We start from the raw sequence: 22,213 nt of genomic DNA, 5'->3' as shown, positions 1-22,213 counted from the left end.
TTCCCATCTCGAAAAGGGGGCTAATGCTACAGACTTCCTTTGTAAAGTGCTTTGAGATCTACTGATTGAACACGTTAGATAAGAGGTAGGGCTCTTTATTATCTTATGATATAGGGTGCTTTTCTTAAAGCACCCACTGCTGGAGTCAAGTGATTTATTTGAGAATCTCTGCTCTTTATTTTATTTTATTTTATTTGTTAGCCAATTTTAAGCCCTCGTGGTTTCAAAGAGAAGCTGGAGAACGTGAATTGAGTGCACCCTAGCGGCTCAGACACCAGAAGGCAAATGAAGAGTTCCCCAGATGAATGTTTTTTGAAGATCTCATTATTTTGAAGCCAATCTCATGATTTTGATTGGGGCCCAGCTTAAGGTTTTGGAATGCTTGGGCTGGCGATACCGTGAACATTTTTCTGCACTCGTAGCACTAGATAATCACTTCAGGACTGCTTTTCACTTCAGGCTGGTAGATTCTGTAGGGAAAAAATGTACCTTGCCTAGAGGCTTGAGAGTCATAGAGCTCGGAAAAGACCCAGGGTTTTCCTGGGAAACCTGATGCCCTCTCTCCTGCCTTATTCTGAGCTCAGCAGCTCAGCCCCCTTGGGCAGTTGCCCCAGCCTATCTCCTGATCTAAGTACAGCATTGACACCTCATAGGCTAGAGGGAGATTGCAGGAGGGCAGCCCCATTGTGACCTAGAGACGACATCAACGCCTGCCTGGTGCCAGAGCAGCAACCTGCCCTCAGGTGTAGTCTGGGTACTTGTTGCTGGATTGAGAGTGTCTGTTTTTCTTAGTTCCTGAGCCCGGGGAAATGAGTTCACTCCTCCTCTATCTCAACTCTGCCTCCTGCCTAACGATCCTGAAATTCACGCTGCTCTGTCTTGTCTGTTATGCTGTGATAAGTCTCGCCAGATCTGAGGTAAGTGAGACTCCTAGAGAGATGGAAAGGCTGGATTGATGCCAGCTGAATGCAGGAACCAAACATAAGTATTTTTAAATCAGCAGGCTCAGATCATCTCCACCCAAGAGTCCTCAAAGAGCTGGCTCAGGAGGTTATTGGCCCACTGACATTAATTTTTTAACAAATTTAGGATTCCTGAGGGAATTCCAGAAGGCTGGAAGTGTGCTAATGTTTTGTCAATATTCAAAAAGCTACGGGAGGCTGGCCCGGCTTCTTATAGGCCAGTGAGCCTGAAATAATGGACAAACTGATATGGGATTCAATCAATAAGGAATTAAAGGACGGGAATGTATTGAAAGCAGGTTAACAATGTTTTATGGAAAATGGGCCATGTCAAACATAGATATGACAAACTTAGACTTTTGTAAGGTGTTGTTTTTCATAGATTCCAAGGCAAGATGGGCCCATTGGGATCTTCTAGTCTGACCCTCCTGTCTAGCACAGGCCAAAGAATTTCCCCACAATAATGCCTAGTGCATATCTTTTATTAACATGTCCAATCTTGATTTTAAAAATTGCCAGTGATGGAGAATCAATCCACCATGACCTTGGTCAATTGTTCCAATGGTTAATTCCTCTCACTGTTAAAAATGGACGCCTTATTTCCAGTCTGAATTTGTCTAGTTTCAACTTCCAGCCATTGGACCATGTTAGACCTTTCTCTGCTAGATTGAAGAGCCCATTTCTAATTATTTGTTCCTCATGTAGGTATTTATAGACTTTTCCTCAAACCACCCTTAACCTCGTTAAGCGACATTGACTGAGCTCCTAAAGTCTATCACTACAAGGCATGTTTTCTAATCATTTAATCATTCTTATGGCTCTTCTCTGAACCCTCTGCAATTTATCAACATCCTTCCTGAGTGTTAGACACCAGAACTGGACACATGATTCCAGCAGTGGTTGCACCAGTGCCAAATACAGAGGTAAAATAACCTCTCTCCTCCAACTTGAGATTCCCCTGTTTATGCATACCAGTACCGCAGGATATTTGGATTAAAAAATAGCACTATACAATATCAATGGAGCACACGTTAAATGGATTGAGAACAGGCTAATGGCTAACTGACAGATCTCAAAAAGTAATTGTCAAAGGGCTCATCGAATGTGGGTGTTTCTAATGGGGCTCTGCAGGAATCAGGACTAGGTCTGATGCTATTCAATATTTTTTCAATGACTTGGAAGTAAATACAAAATTGCTGCTGATAAAAATGTCCTGATGACATGAAGATTGGCAGAATGGTAAATAACGATGAGGACAGGGCAGTCATACAGAGAGTTCTGGAGAGTTTGATTGGCAAATGGAGCCAATTCAAACAAAATGCATTTTCACACAGGCTGACCAACACAGAGTTATACATCTGGGAACAAGGAGGACATATTCAGCTTGGGATTTAACGATCTTTAGTTTTGTATCATCTGCAAAACTGGCCACTTCACTGTTTCCCCCCTTTCCTAGATCATTTATGAATATGTTGAACAACTCTGGTCCCAGTACAGATCCTTGGGGGACCTTGCTATTTATCTCTCTTCATAAACTCACCATTTATTCCTACCTTTTCTTTCCTATCTTTAAACCAGTTACTGGTCCATGTGAAGACCTTCCCTCTTATCCCATGACAACTTACTTTGCTTAAGAACCTTTGAGGAGGGATTTGTTAAAGGCTTTCTGAAAGTTCAGGTACACTATATCCACTGGATCGCCCTTGTCCACATGCTTCTTCACCCCTATGACATTACGCCCCATATTCTTCATAGAAATATTGTTCTATGAATATGGCATAACTACGGTATGTTTTATGCAAGATGGGTCATGTGAGATATCATTGGAAAGGTTATGATTTACTGAATGGGATTATCCTATTTGTATGGATCTATCATTTCTGTATCTGAAGTTAGGAATATGGTCTCTGTATCAATTACAAAAGTGCTTGCACCAGGGGAATGCCTCCAAACAGTAGTCAATCGGCCTGGATGGGCCATTAGGAAGGACAATAGGACTTTGAAGATACTAATCTTCCTCCTTCCTGAGAAGTTTCCTGAGATGCTGCTTTGACACTGCAGGGTCATGTGATCATGTCACCTCATAGAATCATAGAATCCATAGAATATCGGGGTTGGAAGGGACCTCAGGAGATATCTAGTCCAAGCCCCTGCTCAAAGCAGGATCAATTCCCAACTAAATTATCTCAGCCAGGGCTTTGTCAAGCCTGCCCTTAAAAACCTCTAAGGAAGGAGATTCCACCACCTCCCTAGGTAACCCATTCCAGAGCTTCACCACCCTCCTAGTGAAAAAGTTTTTCCAAATATCCAACCTAAACCTCCCCCACTGCAACTTGAGATCATTACTCCTTGTTCTGTCATCTGCTACCACTCAGAACAGTCTAGATCCATCCTCTTTGGAACCCCCTTTCAGGTAGTTGAAAGCAGCTATCAAATCCCCTCTCATTCTTCTCTTCTGCAGACTAAACAATCCCAGTTCCCTCTGATGGACATCATTTTGGACTGGTGGTATTTTTCCACTAGGAGGGAGTGGGGGGTCAAACTGGGAGACAAAGGATTCCTGTCATAGCCAAATCGTATTTAAGGCTTGGAAGTGAGTTAATCTAGGTTCTTCTCCACCACCTCCCTGCCCAAAAAGGAAGACTGCTGAAAACAACTGGAGAAATGAACTAAACTGTGGGGGAGGAGGGCAGGGGCTGAGCCCAGGCGAGAAACATCTAGCCTGTGAAAGGAATACCTGGATATTTAAGCTGCAAGCAGTGCAGTTTACCTTCAAGAAATTTTGCAGCTCCCAGGCAAGTGGACTGAACTCATGCCAAACTGTTGTTGTTGTTTTTTGGTGTAAAACAGCTGCCGTTTAAGGATGATATAGGGGTTATATCAGCACTTGTTTGGGAGGATTTGCATAAGTGAGGAAGAGTTGGAGGAGGCTTGTGCATCCCTAGAGACATGGTAAGCAATGCCCTCCTCCATAAATCTGAAGTGGGTCAGTCCCCTCCTTTATCGTCATGCAATTCATCCCCACCCAGAGGCAGTAGCCTGAGTAATCCCTCCCCTGCCCCGACCTATGTAGCACACAAGCAACTCTTCTCCTTTAGACTCATGCAATTCATTCCCACCCTGCAGAAGTTGCCATCTCTAATCCATCCCCATGCCTCGTACAGTGGGTCACTCCCTTCCTCGAGCATCATACGGCTCATTTAACCTGGGGCAGTGGGGGGGGGGTAGATTGTGTCAACTGGACTGGACCATCCTCCCCTCCCAAGAGGGAGAGAAAATGTTTTCTGGGATCAGCCCCGTGCACCCCGGGGAGGTGAAGTGGAGAGGTCAGGAGGAAGGCTGGCCTTTCTTGTATGGTGAGTAGGGATCCAGCAGCACTTGGGTAATGGCCCCTTCTCCAGTCCCCCAGCATCGGTTCCCAGTAGGATTTGAACCCTGGACCTTCAGCTCTGCAGCATAAAGCACCCCTTAGAGCTAAAGAGGTAGCTGCATTAGTTGGTAGCTATAGTAGGCTGTTATCCTATATGTTGATTAGCTTCTGTGGCAGGGACATGACACACACGCTGTCAGCAGGATACACTCTCACCTCCTCAGCACTAGACAGGGATCACCTAACAATCCAGCTAACCCAAAACCAGAACATCCAAGGCCCGGGTATTGCAGGGGAGGAAGCTGCCTCAGTGGAGAATGGGACAGGGAGCCTTTCAGTGCCGCACCTCTGGGTAAAAGAGGGCCTGAGGGCAGAGCCTGCACTCAGCTATCTTCTTTCTCTGTTCCACAGCTGCCCTGTGCCCCTGGAGAAGTTTCCCTTGGCTCAGAGCCTCAGGCTCCTTGAGAGGAGGCTACAGTACGTGGCCAGACACCTGGATGAAGTTCTGATACCGTAAGGCAACTGAACGGGGGGCACCAGACTGGGGGCTGGGTGGGAGGGGATAGTGAATGTAGAGAGGAGGGAGCAGGGAAAACCAGACACACCAGGGTCCTAAAATAACAGATGAGATACTAGTGAAAGTGAGGTGAGGAATTATCAGAAATTAAATGCAGAGACTACAAGTTGGGGTTGTGAGTAGGATCAAATCCTTCTGTATGACAATATCTGCCAGCAGGCGACTGTCTAGAACCTGCCCGCGCTGTGTTTGAAAGAAAAAGTAATCAAATGACACACTGTGAGGGGGTGTCCACCCCACATAGGACTGGGAGGGGCTAAGGTGGCCAGGCAGGCCCATTAACTCCACAGGGTGCACTTGGAGGAAGAGCCATGGAGCAGGGAATTGATTCCAAGCAGGCTCAGCTGGGCAGGAATAGGCGGGGCCTATGAAGCCAGGAAGCTGGCAACAGACAGGGGCTGCCGCTGGGAAAGAGCAGCCCCTCCCTGGGAAGAGGGGGGGAGTGTTTGGAGCTGGTGCACCCAGAGCAAAGAAGGGAACCAGGAAGCAGTCCACGCTGGGAAAGGAAAGCCCAGAACTGCTGGGTTGAGGGTCCCTGGCCTGGAGCGAAGTGTGGTCCCAGGTTTCCCTACCAGCCACCGAGGGCATGGCATAGACCGGCGGGGCAGTGAACAGGAAGACTGTCCGGGTCACTGTGGGAGTGACAGGCAATTGAAGGACTGTACCCTGCAAGAGGGGGAAACGCTGAGTGAAGAAGAGGACACTGCAGTTCCCGGCAAGCACAGGACAGCGGCATTCTCAATGATGGGACAATAGCCTGCCCACCCCATCGAACTCTACATAAGGCGTCATCATCTCGTCAAGCAGAGGGGGCTGCTCACCCTGGACCCAGAGCCCTCAGCAAAGCTGCCTCACACCGTCCAAGGCAGGGGAGCCAGTGTGGAGTTCAGTGAGATGGAGGCCAATTTCCTGCAGACATGGAGGCAAAGCACAAGCTCCTCTTCTTCCACACGTCCTCCAACGCCAGTGGAAGATACTACCATGGAGACAGGCAAGAACGATGGCGTGGCAGGAAACCAGATTAACCCAGATCGCTGCACTCTGCCAGCAAGGGTGGATCTGACATCGCCACCTCCAGGACCACAATAACAGAGAAGACACTCACAGCGACACTCCACCTTTATAGGAGTGAGTTGAGAAAGCCCCTTACCAGTTTGAGTGGCACCAAAGGGACTGAAGAGAAGCTGGAGCTGCACATGGAGAGGAAGGTTATCTTGGGAGAAGGCTCCTGCCTGGGGCCAGCGGCACAGGCAGGTGAGGGCAGGGCAGATCTTCCCAGGACCCAATGCCACCAGGTTGCCCCAGAGGCACCAGGCTGTGAGCAGCTAACAAGATCCACCCTTGACTCTCTCATTGCTGGGCAGGCTGCACACGACCTGCTGATCAAGCACCTGAGGGAAATGTTGAGCAGCTCCCGCCCCTTGGTCTCAGTCTGCCGCAAGGCACATCCAGGAAAGATGAAAGGTAAGAAAACTCAGAAGGAGACATCTGCTGAGCTGCATGGTCTTCGAGACATCATGGATTCACATGGGTTTGATGGAACTGTGAATTCAAAGCTCTCCAGGGACCAGCCGCCAATCAAAATTTGCAAGAAGTGCGGTAAGCTTCGACGGAAGAGACCAGCTGGCTCTGCAGGTGCTGACTTGCCCAGAGGATCCCATGGAATTCCACAGCGATGGACTCCAGGAGACTCCTCAGCATCATCCAACCACAACAAGATGCCAGTGGTGTGGCTCCTTCCAGCAGACAAGAGCAAGACGCAGGATGGAATGGGGAAAAAGGCTCCCACCAAGCAACCAAAGATGGTGTCCATTGCTACGAGTACAATAGGGCTTTCGCAAGCTGGGGAGAAATCAATTGGGAGTCCTGACGGTTCTCCCCCAAAGTCAACAAAGACCTCCAGAGCTAGGACACCATCCCCTTCAAGGAGCAAAGTTCTCAAACAGATGTTAATGTGCCTCAAGCAAACCTTCAGCAAGCTTCAAAACAAAGTGAAGTCCCGAATGTCCAAGGACTCTCGTTCAGGAACACCTGACACTAAATTTACAAAGCCACCCTTTTGGAAGGCAAGGGCCTCCAAGGGTGTCCGGTTTCCATACTACTGAATCCCACCCTGCCAGTATGCCCACTAACAGAAGGGGCCCACAAATTCCAACATCTCCCTATCATCCAGTGGGTCTGGTAAGCATGGGCTAAAGTGGCTGAGAAGAATGGCTTGTTGTCCTGGGACACACATACTGATGTATAAGTGACTTTCCTTGGGGTATGACATTTAAACCCAGATTCCAAGATGAAGGGGGACCTGGGGGCTTGGATGAGATTGAGGGTGTGGCTAGCTCACTGGATTTCTTACTTTATCTCATGCGGTTCAAGAATCAATCCTTCCTTCAAGAAGAGCTGACACTAAATTTACAAAGCTACCGTTTTGGAAGGCAAGGGCCTCTAAGGGTGTCCAGTAGTACTATTAGGGCCCTACCATCAATCAAACCCAAACTGGCTCCTTGACCCCTAAACCCCACCCCTTGACCCCTTAAACTCCGCCCACCTATCACCATAAGTCCCACCCATGGGGGTATTACTTCTGGGGTCAAGGCGGACACATGACCGGAAGCAAAGTGTATCATGTGACCCCTCTAAGAACTCCTCCCACTGCCCTCTACCAATTAGGAGGGGTTTCGCCCCCATAGGCCTGTCCCAAGAGGTGATTTGACCAATCAGGGGTGTTCCAGGGTGGGGTGACCCATCCGGATGTGGCTCATGTGACCCCTGTAAGAACTCCTCCCACTGCACTCTACCAATCATGATGGGTTTTGGCCACGTAGGACCACCCCGAGAGCAGATTTGACCAATCGGTGGTGTTCCGGGGCGGGGTGACCTGCCCAGATGAGGATCATGTGACCCCTCTAAGAACTCCTCCCAGTGCCCTCTGCCAATCAGAGCGCAACACTATCACCCCATATGTCCCAGCAATTGGTGCAGAAGAGGCCATCTTTTACCAAGGACGCGTGCTTTAGAAATCGTAGAAACATGGACTCCTTCACCACCCCTGTGAGCACTTTGGACTTTGTTTTAGCCCCGAGGGCCTTCAGACTTGTGTGGAGATAGCACTACATCAGCGACAGTTCCCATGAGGGCTCTTTGACTCAGCCATTGATGGATACACCGGAACCCGAAACCCAAACTCTCGTGAGGCAAGCCGATGAGTGTGATGGCCTCTCATTGTCCGCCCCCCTAGAGGTGGAAGGCGAACGCAGCTCGGGGGAGTCATTGGAGGACAAGGTGAACGGAAAAGACATTGCTTAGGTAAATGAATGATTAAGAAGTGACGGTTGATGATGGGGTGTAATGGGGTTAGGAACCGGGGGGTGGGATGGGTTGTGTATATTTAAAAACAAGCAGTGGGAACTTCATGATATTGCGGAGGCAGCGCATGTGGAATGCTTCGAGCTGCTTGATGTGATGCCTATATAGTGCCCATGTTTCACACCTGTACAAAAGAGATGAGAGAACAACAGCTCTGTACACAAGCAGTTTTGTTGACATCCGGATTTGTGGTGGTTTAAAACTTTGACACGCAGACAGCCAAGTGCCTGGCTTGCTTTGGATATTCGTGCGTTGATCTCATTATCCAGTGATCACTGGATATGACACTACCCAGGTATTTAAAGTTCTCCACTACTTTAAGCTGAGTCCCATCAATGGAGATACTCGGGACAGAAGCATTTGATCCAGATGCAGGTTGATGAAGAACTTCTGTCTTTCCAAGGCTGATAGTTAGTCCAAAAGGTTGCGAGGCCTCAGCAAACTTGTTGACAATGTGCTGAAGAGCATTTTCAGTGTGAGCCATGAGGGCACAGTCGTTGGCAAAGAGTGCCTCAAGAAGGAGTTTCTGCACTGTCTTAGTCTTTGCATTCAGGCGACGGAAGTCAAAGTGAACCATCATGCCAGTATTTCAAGTATATACCTCAGTCCAGATCTTTCATTGCATGGTTAAGGACGCATGCAAATAACAGGTTAAATAGGACAGGAGCGATAACACATCCTTGTTTCACACCATTGGTGATGTTGAAGGGGGCTGATATGGCTCCATCAGACAATACTTCGCCTGTCATGAAAAAGGCATATAATCTGGACAAATTTTCTTGGGCAGCCAAGTCGTGTTAGAATGGTCCAAAGGGCTTCCCTGTTGATGGTATCAAACGCCTTTGTCAGATCTATGAAGACAGCATACAGGTGCGTGTTCTGTTCAATGCACTTCTCTTGTATTTGTCTGACAGCAAACACCATGTCGACTGTGCTCCGCCAAGTCGGAAACCACATTGACTTTCAAGTAGATTTGCCTCGGAAATACTGGCTATTAGGCGGTTCAAGATGATGCGGGCAATGATCTTCCCACCAACGGAGAGGAGGGATATGCCTCTATAGTTTCCACATTCTGCTTTGCTGCCTTTGTTCTTGAAAAGAGGGACAATAGTAGCATCGCGGAGGTCTTGTGGTATGTTTTCATCCTCCAAGATGCTGATGATCACATTGTGGAACGCTGCTAGTGCTGCTGGACCTGCTGCTTTGCATATCTCTGCTGGTATCCCATCTTTTCCAGGAGCTTTTCCTGAACTCCTCTGGCTAACAGCTTTCTTAATCTCTTCTATAGTGGGCGGGAAATCAAGATCTGTCAGAGCAGGTTGTTGTGGAATTTCATTGAGGACATTATTATTCACGGTTGATGGTCTATTGAGAAGGTTGCTAAAGTGTTCTCACCATCTTTTGTTGATTCTCGAAGCATTCCACATGCGCTGCCTCCTCCACATCATGAAGATCTGCTGGCAAGACAAAGTGCCCAATCTTGAGGTCCTCAAGAGAGCCCAGATGACAAGCATTGAAATGATGATCATGAAGTCACAGGTACGTTGGACCGGTCATGTCAGCCGCATGGATGCCAACAGAATCCCCCGCCAGCTTCTGTATGGTGAGCTCTCCCAGGGCATCCGGCATCTAGGTCGTCCACGGAAACATTACAAGGACACTATCAAAGCCAATTTGCAGTACAGCAGTATCAAACCTAGGGACCTTGAGGACACCGCCAGTGACAGAACACAGTGGCGTGCAACAGTTAGAAATACCTGCATCACCTTTGAGGAAGACCGCTGCTGGCGTCTACAAGAGGCACGCGAACGACATCACAGAGCATCAGCAGCACACAATCCACCGACCGCGAACTTCCCATGCACCATCTGCAGCAAAATGTGCACCTCTAGAATTGGCTTGTACAGTCATCAGAGGGCACACCATGAGACCAACAATAGATGATCTGCACAGATTTGTCATCATCGGATCGATGGACTACCAAGAGAGTGGGAACTTACAGTGTTTCTTTTCTGAAAATCTCTCGACAGCTTGACAATGCCTTCTAGAGGACCCAGAGGTCCTGGACAGCGTTGCATCAAGCAGCAAAGATGAACCAGGTTCTCCTTGATTTTGCTCAATGCCGATACAAATTGTTGAAGAGGACTCTGAAGAGTCCTCTTTAAAAACTAGGAGGAGATTTTCCACAACAACCTGGTCTGACGGCTATGAGGAGTTTAGGAGACTTGGCATGGAACTAACTGAGCCAGTGCCACGTCGTGAGCATTAAAAAGTCATGCGGACTATTGTACGTGTTGCTGTTTATGCTGTCCTTAATCACTGCCTTAGGGAAAAGCTTTTTGAACATTGTGAGGGCTGTGTCATACATGCGCCAGCCCAACGGCACCATGACTGTGTGACTTGGACTTCCGTAGATATAAACTGCAAGCTACGGGGCCTGTGTGCTGAGCTGTGTTTGAAAAGCTTATTGAACACTGTTCTTGCCATAGGTTATGCTATGCAATGTCTGTGCCTAACCCAAGAACATTTAGCGTAAGGGGTGACCTTGATAAATGCTGTGCAATTTAGTGCAGACTCTAACCATGTTTTAAAGAAAATGACCAAACCGGAAGATGCCTGTGTCACATTATTGACTTGAACTGGGACCGTATAGAACATGGTTGCAACCAAGGTCCTGTAGTGACACCAAATCTTATGTAAAGGGGGTCATATAAGGGGTCTAAGACCAGGTTATGGGTTGCTGGTTATGATTATGCTGTCTGTATGAATGTGTCATTTTGTAGTTGAAGTTATGAATATTGGCTCTATCCTGTCTGTATCTCAAACTTATGCTATGCTTCTGGGTGACATCCCAGACGAGTTGGTGTTAGCTCTGCCTAGCCTGCTTGATGGCCCATTAAGGACCATCAGCTACACAATTGACCCATTGAGAGAAGGCAGATGCGCCTTGTAAGTCAGCAAAGTATGCAGGAACTTGCCCATGTGACTCCAGACTCCATTTTGCTTGTAATTTTCCACAGTAAGGACAAAGAGGTGTTCTTACACCAGGGAAAGACTATAAAAGGCTGATGCCTCATCTCCATCTTGTCTTCAATCCTGCTTCTTACCTCTGGCGGGACTTTGCTACAAACTGAAGCTCTGAACAAAGAACTGATGACCCATCCCAGCTGGGGATGTACTCCAGAGACTTAATTTAAACCTGCAGTTTATTCTATCACTGCTATAAGCCTGAACCAAGAACTTTGCCATTACTGTATGTAATTGATTCCATTTAACCAGTTCTAGCTCTCATCTGTATCTTTTTCCTTTTATGAATAAACCTTTAGATTTTATAGATTCATAGATTCATAGATTCTAGGACTGGAAGGGACCTTGAGTGGTCATCGAGTCCAATTCCCTGCCCTCATGGCAGGACCAAATACTGTCTAGACCAGCCCTGATAGACATTTATCTAACCTACTCTTAAATATCTAAACCTACCTTGCTGCAGTTTAATCCCATTGCTTCTTGTTCTATCCTTAGAGGCTAAGGTGAACATGTTTTCTCCCTCCTCCTTATGACACTCTTTTAGATACCGGAAAACTACTATCATGTCCCCGCTCAGTCTTCTCTTTTCCAAACTAAACAAACCCAATTCTTTCAGCCTTTTTTCATAGGTCATGTTCTCAAGACCTTTAATCATTCTTGTTGCTCTTCTCTGGACCCTCTCCAATTTCTCCACTCTTTCAGTACCTGTTTCCCCCCAATTACAAGGTTTCATCCTGTGAGTTTATCAACGATGAAACTACGTGTGTGTCTTGGAAGCACACAAAAGACCAGTTCTCTGTCTCTGGCAATACCAATGTCTTCATAGCCTGTTTCACCACCGCTTATGCCCGCTTAGAACTATACAACCTCTTAAAGAGGTTGCAAGAGTGGTGCCTGTACCACGACACTGACTTGGTGATATTTGTGAAAAGGGAGAGTGAGTGATTATTTAGGGGACCTCACAAGCAATTATTTTAATTAGAAAAATAATAATCTGTGTACTTTTTTCTGAATTGCTCTTTTTAAAAAAAACAAACAAACACCAAACATCAATTGTCTTTAAACCCCTCACCTGGGGTATTTATTGGGTAACATGGCTATGAAAATCATCGCAAGATACATGTCTGTGCTTGTTGAAACATGTTTTGAGCAAGGCTAGGCATGCCCAAGGAATATCTCATTGGTAAATGTCTGTTCATAACCTTTTTCAAAAGCTCCTTTGGTTTTAGATAGTCTCATGTGGTCGCATTTCTCAAGGGGGCAACAACCGGTTTTATTTTAAACCATCTCCATAAACCGTTTCCCATACCTTCAAAGAATTTGAAAGGTTAACATCAGCGGGTCTGGTACATATAGTTCTGTGAAACTCTGGTTGTAACTCTTTAAAGTCAGGTAACACATCAATGTAGCAAAAGGTGTTATGGGCTGTAAAATATCTCCACATCCTAGTTTTTAAAGTTCTGTTAAATCACTCTACAACCCCTACTTTGACTTCATTATTAGTAACAAACTGGTGAACTCCATGCCACTTTAATAATCTGCTTAAAGGTTTGTTTAAAAATTCTTTCCCCCGATCGGTTTGTAATTTTTGAGGCACGTGACATTTGCTGAAAATAGCTTGAAAGGCCTTGGATACCTCACCACTCGTCTTGTCTTTTAGGCCTAAGGTCCAGGCATATTTGGATAGAATGCCTATCACTGTTAAGATGTACTTAAAACCGCTGTTGCATTTGGAGAACCGGTGCATATCCACCAAATTTGCCTGCCATTGCACATCCACATCTGAAACAATGGTCTTGTTTATTTTAAAACGTATTCGAGCCGGTTTGTGTAAAGTGAAAAAAGAACAGGAGTACTTGTGGCACCTTAGAGACTAACACATTTATTTGAGCATAAGCTTTCGTGGGCTACAGCCCACTTCATCGGATGCATGCAGTGGAAAATACAGAAGGAAGATATATATATATATATATACACACCGAGAACATGAAACAATGGGTTACCATATACCCTATAAGGAGAGTGATCAGTTAAAGTGAGCTATTATCAGCAGGAGAGAAAAAGAACTGTTTGTAGTGGTAATGAAAATGGCCATTTCCAGCAATTGACAAGAAGATGTTGTAGTAAGAGGAGGCCCTGAGATATAAACCTTGGTATCAGAGGCCTGGTTTGAGGCCTAAGGCCTGAACTAAGGTAATGGTCAAGACTTTGCTAACATAAAGCAAAGTTAAGCTGTGAGCCAGAGGCAGGCCCTGCTCACAGAAGCTGGCAAGGAAAGGGCTGATGCTGCAAAAAGAGACATACCTAAAAGGTACTTGACACCAGATAGCGGAACTTTCGCATACTTGTACACTCCACACAGATAACAAGGGACAGGCTGACCCATCCCAATGACAGGGCCAAAAGGGTAATATGATGGATAGAGTTGTTTTGTTCGAACCAACTTGTACAAGGTGAGAGGCGGCACCTTACTGCGTAGAGGGGTTGTACCTTGCTACGTAGAGGGGTTGCACCTCAGTACGTCAGGAGTGATGTGTAACTTGTTTGTACCTGTGTATAAGAATGCATCCCTGGGGCGGTGTCTTTGTCCAGCCTAGGGGGCAGTGGAAAGTCCCGCCACTGACTGAGCTGAGTCCATTGCCAGGGAGCACATAAGTACTGGCTAGCTGCACCTTAGCAGCACCTTGGACTTGGTTTGTCAGGGAGCTGGAGACTGTGTTTCTCTTCAACAATAAACCTGGCCGACATGCCTTCGTACCTTACTAGAGTCTGTGGTCATTGGGGGTTCTCTCAGGGTCTGCTGTGTCAGCTATCTGCGCAGAGCTGGGACAGCACACAGAGGGAACACACACACGCAGCCGATTGATATCAACATTGAACAGAGCAGACCACCACACCGGTAGCATCTGACAACAGATGTGAGGAACTGTAGTGGGGGGAAAAATAAGCATGGGGAAATAGTTTTACTTTGTGTAATAGCCCATCCACTCCCAGTCTTTATTCAAGCCTAATTTAATGGTGTCCAATTTGCAAATTAATTCCAATTCAGCAGTATCTTGTTGGAGTCTGTTTTTTAAGTTTTTTTGTTGTAATATTGTGACTTTTAGGTCTGTAATCAAGTGGCCAAGGAGACTGAATTGTTCTCAGACTGATTTTTGAATGTTATAATTCTTGATGTCTGATTTGTGTCCGTTTATTCTTTTACGCAGAGACTGTCCGGTTTGGCCAAAGTACATGGCAGAGGGGCATTGCTGGCACATGATGGCATATATCACATTGGTAGATGTGCAGGTGAACGAGCCTCTGATAGTGTGGCTGAGGTGATTAGGTCCTATGATGGTATCCCCTGAATAGATATGTGAACAGAGTTGGCAACAGGCTTTGTTGCAAGGATAGGTTCCTGGGTTAGTTTTTTTGTTGTCTGGTGTGTGGTTGCTGTAGGTTTGGGGGCTGTCTGTAAGCGAGGACAGGCCTGTCTCCCAAGATCTGTGAGAGTGATGGATCGTCCTTCAGGATAGATTGTAGATCCTTGATGATGCTCTGGAGAGGTTTTAGTTGGGGGCAATGGCGGATTAACAAATTTGCCACCCCTAGGCCCTCAAAAAATTGCCGTGCACTCCCCCCCTGCACGCCAGCTCACCTCCGCTCCCCCACGGCAAGCCTGGGAGGGAGGGGAGAGAAGGGGAGTTGTGGCGCACTTGGGGGATAGCGGCAGGGGTGAGCTGCAGCGGGTTCGCACGGGTTCGCGGGAACCCGTTGTTAAATTTAGCAGCCATTTTAGAACCGCTTGTTAAGGGCTGCTAAATTTAACAAAAGTTCCCGCCCACTCCTCTCCTGCTCCGCCCCCTTCTCCTCCCCCTCCCCTGCTTCCCGCGAATCAGATGTTCGCGGGAAGCCTGAACAAGCAGCATGGAGGCAGCCAGCAGGTAAGCTGGGGCGCGGAGGGGGAGGGAAGGTGCGGCTGGCTCAGCAGCTCCCGGTCCCAGACCGCGGCTCCCTCCAGCCCAGCGCCGGCCCGGGGAGTCGGGCCCCGCGGCTGCCGCCGAGCGGCCGGGCCCCGGTGCCGGCCCGGGGAGTCGGGCCGAGCGGCCGGGCCCCGGCGCCGGCCCGGCCCGGGGAGTCGGGCCGAGCGGCCGGGCCCCGGCGCCGGCCCGGCCCGGGGAGTCGGGCCGAGCGGCCGGGCCCCGGCGCCGGCCCGGCCCGGGGAGTCGGGCCGAGCGGCCGGGCCCCGGCGCCGGCCCGGCCCGGGGAGTCGGGCCAAGCAGACGGGCCCCGGCGCCGGCCCGGCCCGGGGAGTCGGGCCGAGCGGCGCCGGTCGTGGTTCTGGCAGAGTGGACCCGGTCCCCAGGCAGTGTGGTAAGGGGGCAGGGAGGGGGTGGGTTGTGGGGGGGTGGATAGGGGTCAGGGCAGTCAGAGGGCAGGGAACAGGGGGATTGAATGGGGGCAAGGGTCCCGGGGAGCAGTCAGGAAAGAGCAGGGTTGGATGAGGTGGTGGGGGCACTCAGGGACAGAGAGAAGGGGTAGTTGTATGGGGTAGGGGTTCTGGGGGGCCATTGAGAATGAGAGGAGGGGTTGGGTGGGGCGGCAAGGAGCAGTCAGGGGACAGGGAAGGGGGGGATGGGTCAGGGGTCTCGGAGTGTGTGTGTTAAGGAACATGAGGGGTTGGATGGGGCACGACCCTCCCCCACGGGGGGGGGGAAGGAGGGAACCCGTTGTTAAAATTTTGGAGGGAGGAGGGAACCCGTTGTTAAAAAATTGGCAGCTCATCACTGGATAGCGGCGGTGGAGCGGAGATGAGCCAGGGCAGGGTGCAGTTCCCGGGCCCCTCCCCAGGTTACTCCCCATGCCCGCAGGCCCCAGTTCACCTCTGCTCCGCCTCCTCTGAGTGCGCCCCTACTTACTTCTCCCTCTCTCCCAGCACTTTTGCGTGGCAAGCCTGGGATGGAAGTGGAAGGAGGGAAGTGCGGCGCACCTGGGGGAGGAGGCAGGCCAGGGATTTGGGGAAGAGGCAGAGTTGGGGAGGGGCCATGAGCAAATTTGCCGCCCTAGGCCTAGGCCTTGTTGGCCTAGGTGATAATACGCCACTGGTTGGGGGTTGAAGGTGATGGCTAGTGGCGTTCCGTTTCTTTCTTTGTTGGGCCTGTCCTGTAATAGGTGACTTCTGGGTACTCTTCTGGCTCTGTCAATCTGTTTCTTCACTTCAGCAGGTGGATATTGTAGTTGTAAGAATGCTTGATAGAGATCTTGTAGGTGTTTGTCTCTATCTGAGGGGTTGGAGCAAATGCAATTGTATCGTAGAGCTTGGCTGTAGACAATGGATCGAGTGGTGTGGTCTGGATGAAAGCTGGAGGCATATAGGTAAGTATAGCGGTCAGTAGGTTTCCGGTATAGGGTGGTGTTTATGTGACCATCGTTTATTAGTGCTGTAGTGTCTCTTGTGTGGAATGGTCCAGGCTGAGGTTGATGGTGGGGTGGAAATATGTAAAGTGGAAGTGTCCCTGTCTGAAAGCCAAGCTGTACCTGTCTTCTATTTAAAGTTTTACTATGCTTTCTGGACACTTGAGAAAGAGGGTTCACCCTGCTGAAGCTCCCAACTTCCCCGGGGGTGTAATATATTTTCTTTAACAGAGCTACCTGTGTAGAAATGACTGTTACCAGTACTGTCTTTTACTAACACAAATATGAAGGGGGACACATTCATATTGACACATTTAAATAAATAAGTTTTATTAATCACCTGGTTTAACACGACCTTTTACAGCCGCCTGTAAAAATGGACACCATGACCCCTACCATAAGGGAGTCTGAGCTGGTTCATTCTTCCATTTTGTCCTTTTCTGGATTTTCCTCTTGAGATCTGTCTCACAGACATGAGCAAAAACAGCTGATGCATGATATATTTACTCCCACGGGGCTACCAATGTCAGTTCTCAAAGGCCTCTAGAAAGGCATCATCAAGCTATTGAAAATTTTTCAGAAAAAAAACAGTGTAAGCACCTCACTGCTTGTTTTTAGATTTACACAACCTCCCGGTTCCTAACCTCATTACACCTCATCATCAACCGTCACTTCTTAATAATTCATTTACCTGAACGACATCTTTTCTGTTCACCTTGTCCTCTGGTGACTCCCCCGAGCTGCGTTCGTCTTCCACCTCTGGGGGGTAGACAATGAGAGGCCTTCATGCTCATTGGGGTGCCTCACGAGGGTTTGGGTTTCGGGTTCTGGCGTATCCATCAACAACTGAGTCAAAGGACCCTCGTCGGAACTGTCGCTCATGTAGCGCTTTCTTCACACAAGTCCAAAGGCCCTCGGGGCTAACACAAAGTCTGAAGTTCTCACTAGGGTGGTGAAGGAGTCCATATTTCCATGATTTCTAAAGCACATGTTTTTGGTAAAAGATGGCCGCTTCTGCCCCGATTGCTGGGACTTATTGGGTGATGGTGCTGTGCTCTGATTGGCAGAGGGCGCTGGGAGGAGTTCTTAGAGGGGTCACACGACCCTCTTCTGGGCAGGTTACCCCGCCCCGGAACACCACCGATTGGTCAAATCTGCTCTCAGGGCAGTGCTGTGTGGCCAAAACCCATCGTGATTCGCAGAGGGCAGTGGAGGAGTTCTTAGAGGGGCCACACGAACCACTTCCGGATGGGTCATCATGCCCTGGAACACCCCTGATTGGACAAATCTCCTCTCGGGGTGGGCCTACAGGGGAGAAACCCCTCCTGATTGGTAGAGGGCAGTGGGAGGAGTTCTTAGAGGGGTCACATGACACACGTTACTTCCGGTCATGTGTCCTCCTTGATCCCATGGGTGGGAATTCCAGTGACAGGTGGTCGGGGCTTAAGGGATCAAGGGGCAGGGTTTAAGAGGCCAAGGGGAGGGGTTAGGGTTTGATTGATGATAGGTCCCTTATACTATTTCTGGTTTCCATACTACTGAATCCCACCCTGCCAGCATGCCCATTAACAGAAGGGGCCCACTAATTCCACCATCTCCCTAGCAACCAGCGGAGCTTGTAAGCATGGGTCAAAGTGGCTGAGAACAATGGCTTGTTAACCTCGGACACAGAGACTGATGATAAGAGACTCTCCTTGGGGTATGACGTTTAACCCCAGATTCCAAGATGAAAGCAGGGCCTAGGGCTTCAATGAGACTGATGGTGTGACTAGCTCACTGGATTTGTTATTTTACCTCATCTGGTTCAAGAATCAATCCTTCCTTGGCAGATGCATGGCCGAAATCTCATCCTTACAGATGTTTTGACCATGTGTGTGAATAAAAGCCAACAACCCATGGAGGAGGAGAATAGCAAACCCTCTAAGTTTTCAGAAACTGACCTTGTGCTAGACATCGAACGGTGGCATCAGTGGGCAGAAATGTCCCAGAGATGTTTATACTAGAGGGTGGAAAGCAGGGGACTCCCAGGGGAACTTGGTTTGCACAGGGCTCAGAAGAGAAACTTCCTAGGAGATAAAGGGCAGGGCTTTCCTGGGGTGATGGAAAGTTGGTTTGGCATTTCCAAGTTGGCAGACACAAGACCCGAGGGAGGGGCTGGGGCAGGAAGGAAGTGAGGCCCTTGAACCAAAGAGCGAAAGAAGGAGAGATCTGCCACAGACCCGAGGGGAGTGCCATCCGAATGGAGTATGACTAACCCCAATTTCTCCTCTCTACAGCACACCATCCAAGAGCTGAGATGCCATGGGGCTGAGGTGTCGGAGCAGGGGAGGAAGATACTAATAATTAAAGGGGGCTTTAGTATAATGAATGGCCACGGCCAAGCTGTGGAAAACAGAGATCTCAAGAACTGAGGCTTGGATAGTTGAGGTGCCCTGCAACTTAAACCCCAGTCCACTGCGCCTGCATTCCACATATTAGCTGAGCTTCCTGGGCTCGATTACCTGCAGCACAGGAACGTAGCAAGGCCAAGGTTTGGAGAGCAGAATGTGGGCCATCTACCTAATGTCTGGGAGCAGACAAGTGGCTGGAGAGAAGGTTCTGCTAACCCCCTTAGAGAGGCAGGTACTATTACAGCAGGACTCTCCAGCCTTCAAGGGATAGCAGCCTCAAGTACAAGCAACCCATTGGCTAGCCATCCCCAGCATCACTGGGCGGGGGGAGAGGCTGGATGGGGTGGCACTAGGGCCCAGGGAAGGTGTTGTAGCTGATACCTCTACAAGGAGCTTCTCAAGCCTGGGAATTATTGAGGTATCTAGCCCAAGGAACCTGATGAGATCAACTTCTGACAAAACCAAGTACTGGTTGGTTTGCCCCAAGCCATAAAGGCCCGGGAAGGTTATGGGTCTATTACAGGAGGGGACGGGTTAGGTTCTTTGGCCTGCAAGGTGAAGGAGCTCAGACTGGATGATCACAATGTTCCCGCCTGGCCTTAAAGTCTATGAGGAACTTCTTTGCTTTCCAAGAGATGGGAATGCCTCAGAGGGGATCCCACGTAGTTAAGACCCCAAAACTTCTTGAGCCCCTCCCAGTTGTGATTCCTTCTTCCTATGAGCTCATATCCCTTCCCAGCTCTGCCGACCTCTTGGGGCCAGATTCACCACAGGGCTTAAGTGCCTAACTGCTTCTTTAGGCACCTAACGGCCAGAATCAGGCCCCACTGGGATGCCCAACCCCCCGCCCAGCTGCTGCTCACCACTGCAGGCTCCTAAACTCGCTCGACAGTGACATTTTTTGTAGTAAAAGTTCACTAGGCATCTGTGTTTCTGAGCATGCTCCCTGCAGCACCCACACCATGGCAGAAGGAGTCTGGCCACCTAACTTGGCTGTGGGACCCAATCAGGCTCCTCTAAGTGAGCTTACAGAGGGTGAGGAAAGGATGACCAGTGTCCAGGCTCCCTGCACCAATGATTTTTTGATTATTCCCCCCCACCCCCATGGAACAGCTTCAACAGAAGTGATTGAGGGAGCCCCTGTCAGGCTGTCCCAAAGCCCAGTGTATTCACCTGACAGGTGGCAGATCCCCATTCAAATTCTTCTCCCCTCAGCTAGAGGGTTGGCCTTGAACCTGGAGTCTTATCCACTGCCAGCTTTTGTGAGTCCCTTTCTCAGGTGTGTGTCTCGCCCCAGTTGTTCTACAGGGAGCCCAGGCACCAACCCAGGTTTTGTGAATCATCCAAAAGTTAGGCATGGTGACGTTCACTGTCACCACACCTCAGTCACATTGTGAATTTAGCTCTTGGTGTTCTATGTCAAACTGGGTGACGTTCTTTGGATGAAGAGGATTACTAAATGAAAAATGCAGTTTTGAGTGACCTGAAATGAATAGCGCATTTGACACATACAGTTTTGGCCAGTCACAAAAGGGCCAGGAGAGAAGGAGAAAGGTGGTGCTGCTGGTAGTGTTGCAACTTCTCTGCCTTTAGTCCAGTGGTTAGGCTGCATTTACCCTCGCTGTAAAAGGCAACAGTTCAAATCTCTGCTCTGTAATAGACCCACCATGGGCTGTCCTTGAGTCACTGAAAAGTCTGAAAAATTTCACATTCAGTTTGACCCAAAACAAAACTTTAAAATAACGTATTTCTCATAAGTGCCACTGAACTGAAATATCCATTGTTTGCCCAGCTCTAGCTCTATATAGAGCCCACTGTGGTAGTGCCTAGGCATCCAATCAGGGAGTCTCTGACACTGTTTGATCAAGGGGGACCCCCCCCACTTAGCCTGTAGTAAACACCATGTCCCAGGCGGGCCTGTGCTTCAGACAGGGGGCACTGGGGCAATCTGCATTGGTTTCCACATTTAAGCAACACCCCCACAACTGAGCCCAGACAGAGGCCCCGTGGGCAAGCAGACTTACATCAAGCTGTCTGGGACGGGAACTGTTTCAGCCCTGTCCCTGGCAGCTCTGCCAGGCCCACCCCCGCACTCATGGGGTGGTGGGAAGTGGAGTGACCCAGCTCGCTCCACTCTGCTCCCCTGGCTCCCAGGCTTGGGGGAAGAGGGGGAACTGCCCCCCAGCACTCATCAGCAGCACGGCTGGGAGCCGACGTAGCAGAGTGGGCTGGGGCCAGGTCGCTCCACTTCACATCGCCTGGTGAATGCAGGGCGGGCCCGACCCCAACCCCTGCTGCAGTCCCCCAGGATGCATAGCTCAGGGGACAAGGTTTGGGATGGGGAGGGGCAAAGCTGGGGTGGAGCAGGGGTGGGAAGAGGTTTGTTAGAATTTAGTTTTCATTAATTATGTAAGTGATATGCTGGGCAACAGAATCATTTATTTGCAGCCAGCATATCACTTTGTGATTATAGTTATTTAAACAGAACATCAATAGCACACTCCAACCTATAAGGTATCACTTCTATGAATATGCATACGCAGTTGACATATATAAAGTATATATTAAATGGATTCTATTAATTAAAATGCCCATACTGTGATTCTTACATTGCCATCTTGTGGAAAATCAATGCAATTTTAATCTCAGGGAGCTGACACTGAAATTATCAGTTTGAGAGGGCTAGTTTTGTAGCCTGATCTATGGATTGTGTATTAACTATATTGATTACATAAGAATTCTCAGTTATCACTCTGAGGTTTGACAGGTTCTTGTCCCAAGATCAGGCCAATATTATTAAAATCAGTGTTCAGTTGGGAATCCTGATGTGCACAGTTGCGACACTCACTTTAGGAATACTATATAGCAAGACTACAACAAGGCACAAAAAAGAACTAGATAAGTTCATGGAGGATAGGTCTATTAATGGCTATTAGCTAGGATGGGCAGGATGGTGTCCCTAGCCTGTGTTTGCCAGAAGCTGGGAATGGGCGACAGGGGATGGATCACTTAGTAAAGTAATAGTAATAATTGGAGATATACCAATCTCCTAGAACTGGAAGGGACCTTGAAAGGTCATCTAGTCCAGCCCCCTGCCTTCACTAGCAGGACCAATTTTTGCCCCAGA

The 22,213-nt window shown here is 48.8% G+C and overlaps 1 long non-coding RNA gene across 1 annotated transcript in view; it reads left to right on the top strand.

Moving 5' to 3' along the window:
• Positions 1 to 763: 763 nt before the first annotated feature.
• The window catches only part of LOC123370818, a 39,804-nt gene continuing 18,354 nt past the window's right edge, over positions 764 to 22,213 (top strand). The window contains exons 1-2 of the long non-coding RNA XR_006579577.1: positions 764 to 917; positions 4,744 to 4,845. This is a non-coding gene — a long non-coding RNA (uncharacterized LOC123370818). The remainder of the gene's footprint in view (positions 918 to 4,743; positions 4,846 to 22,213) is intronic.

The sequence above is a fragment of the Mauremys mutica genome, chromosome 1 (assembly GCF_020497125.1).
Source record: "Mauremys mutica isolate MM-2020 ecotype Southern chromosome 1, ASM2049712v1, whole genome shotgun sequence".
Classification (NCBI taxonomy): Eukaryota; Metazoa; Chordata; order Testudines; family Geoemydidae; genus Mauremys; species Mauremys mutica.
This window is presented reverse-complemented; position numbering and strand designations above follow the sequence as displayed.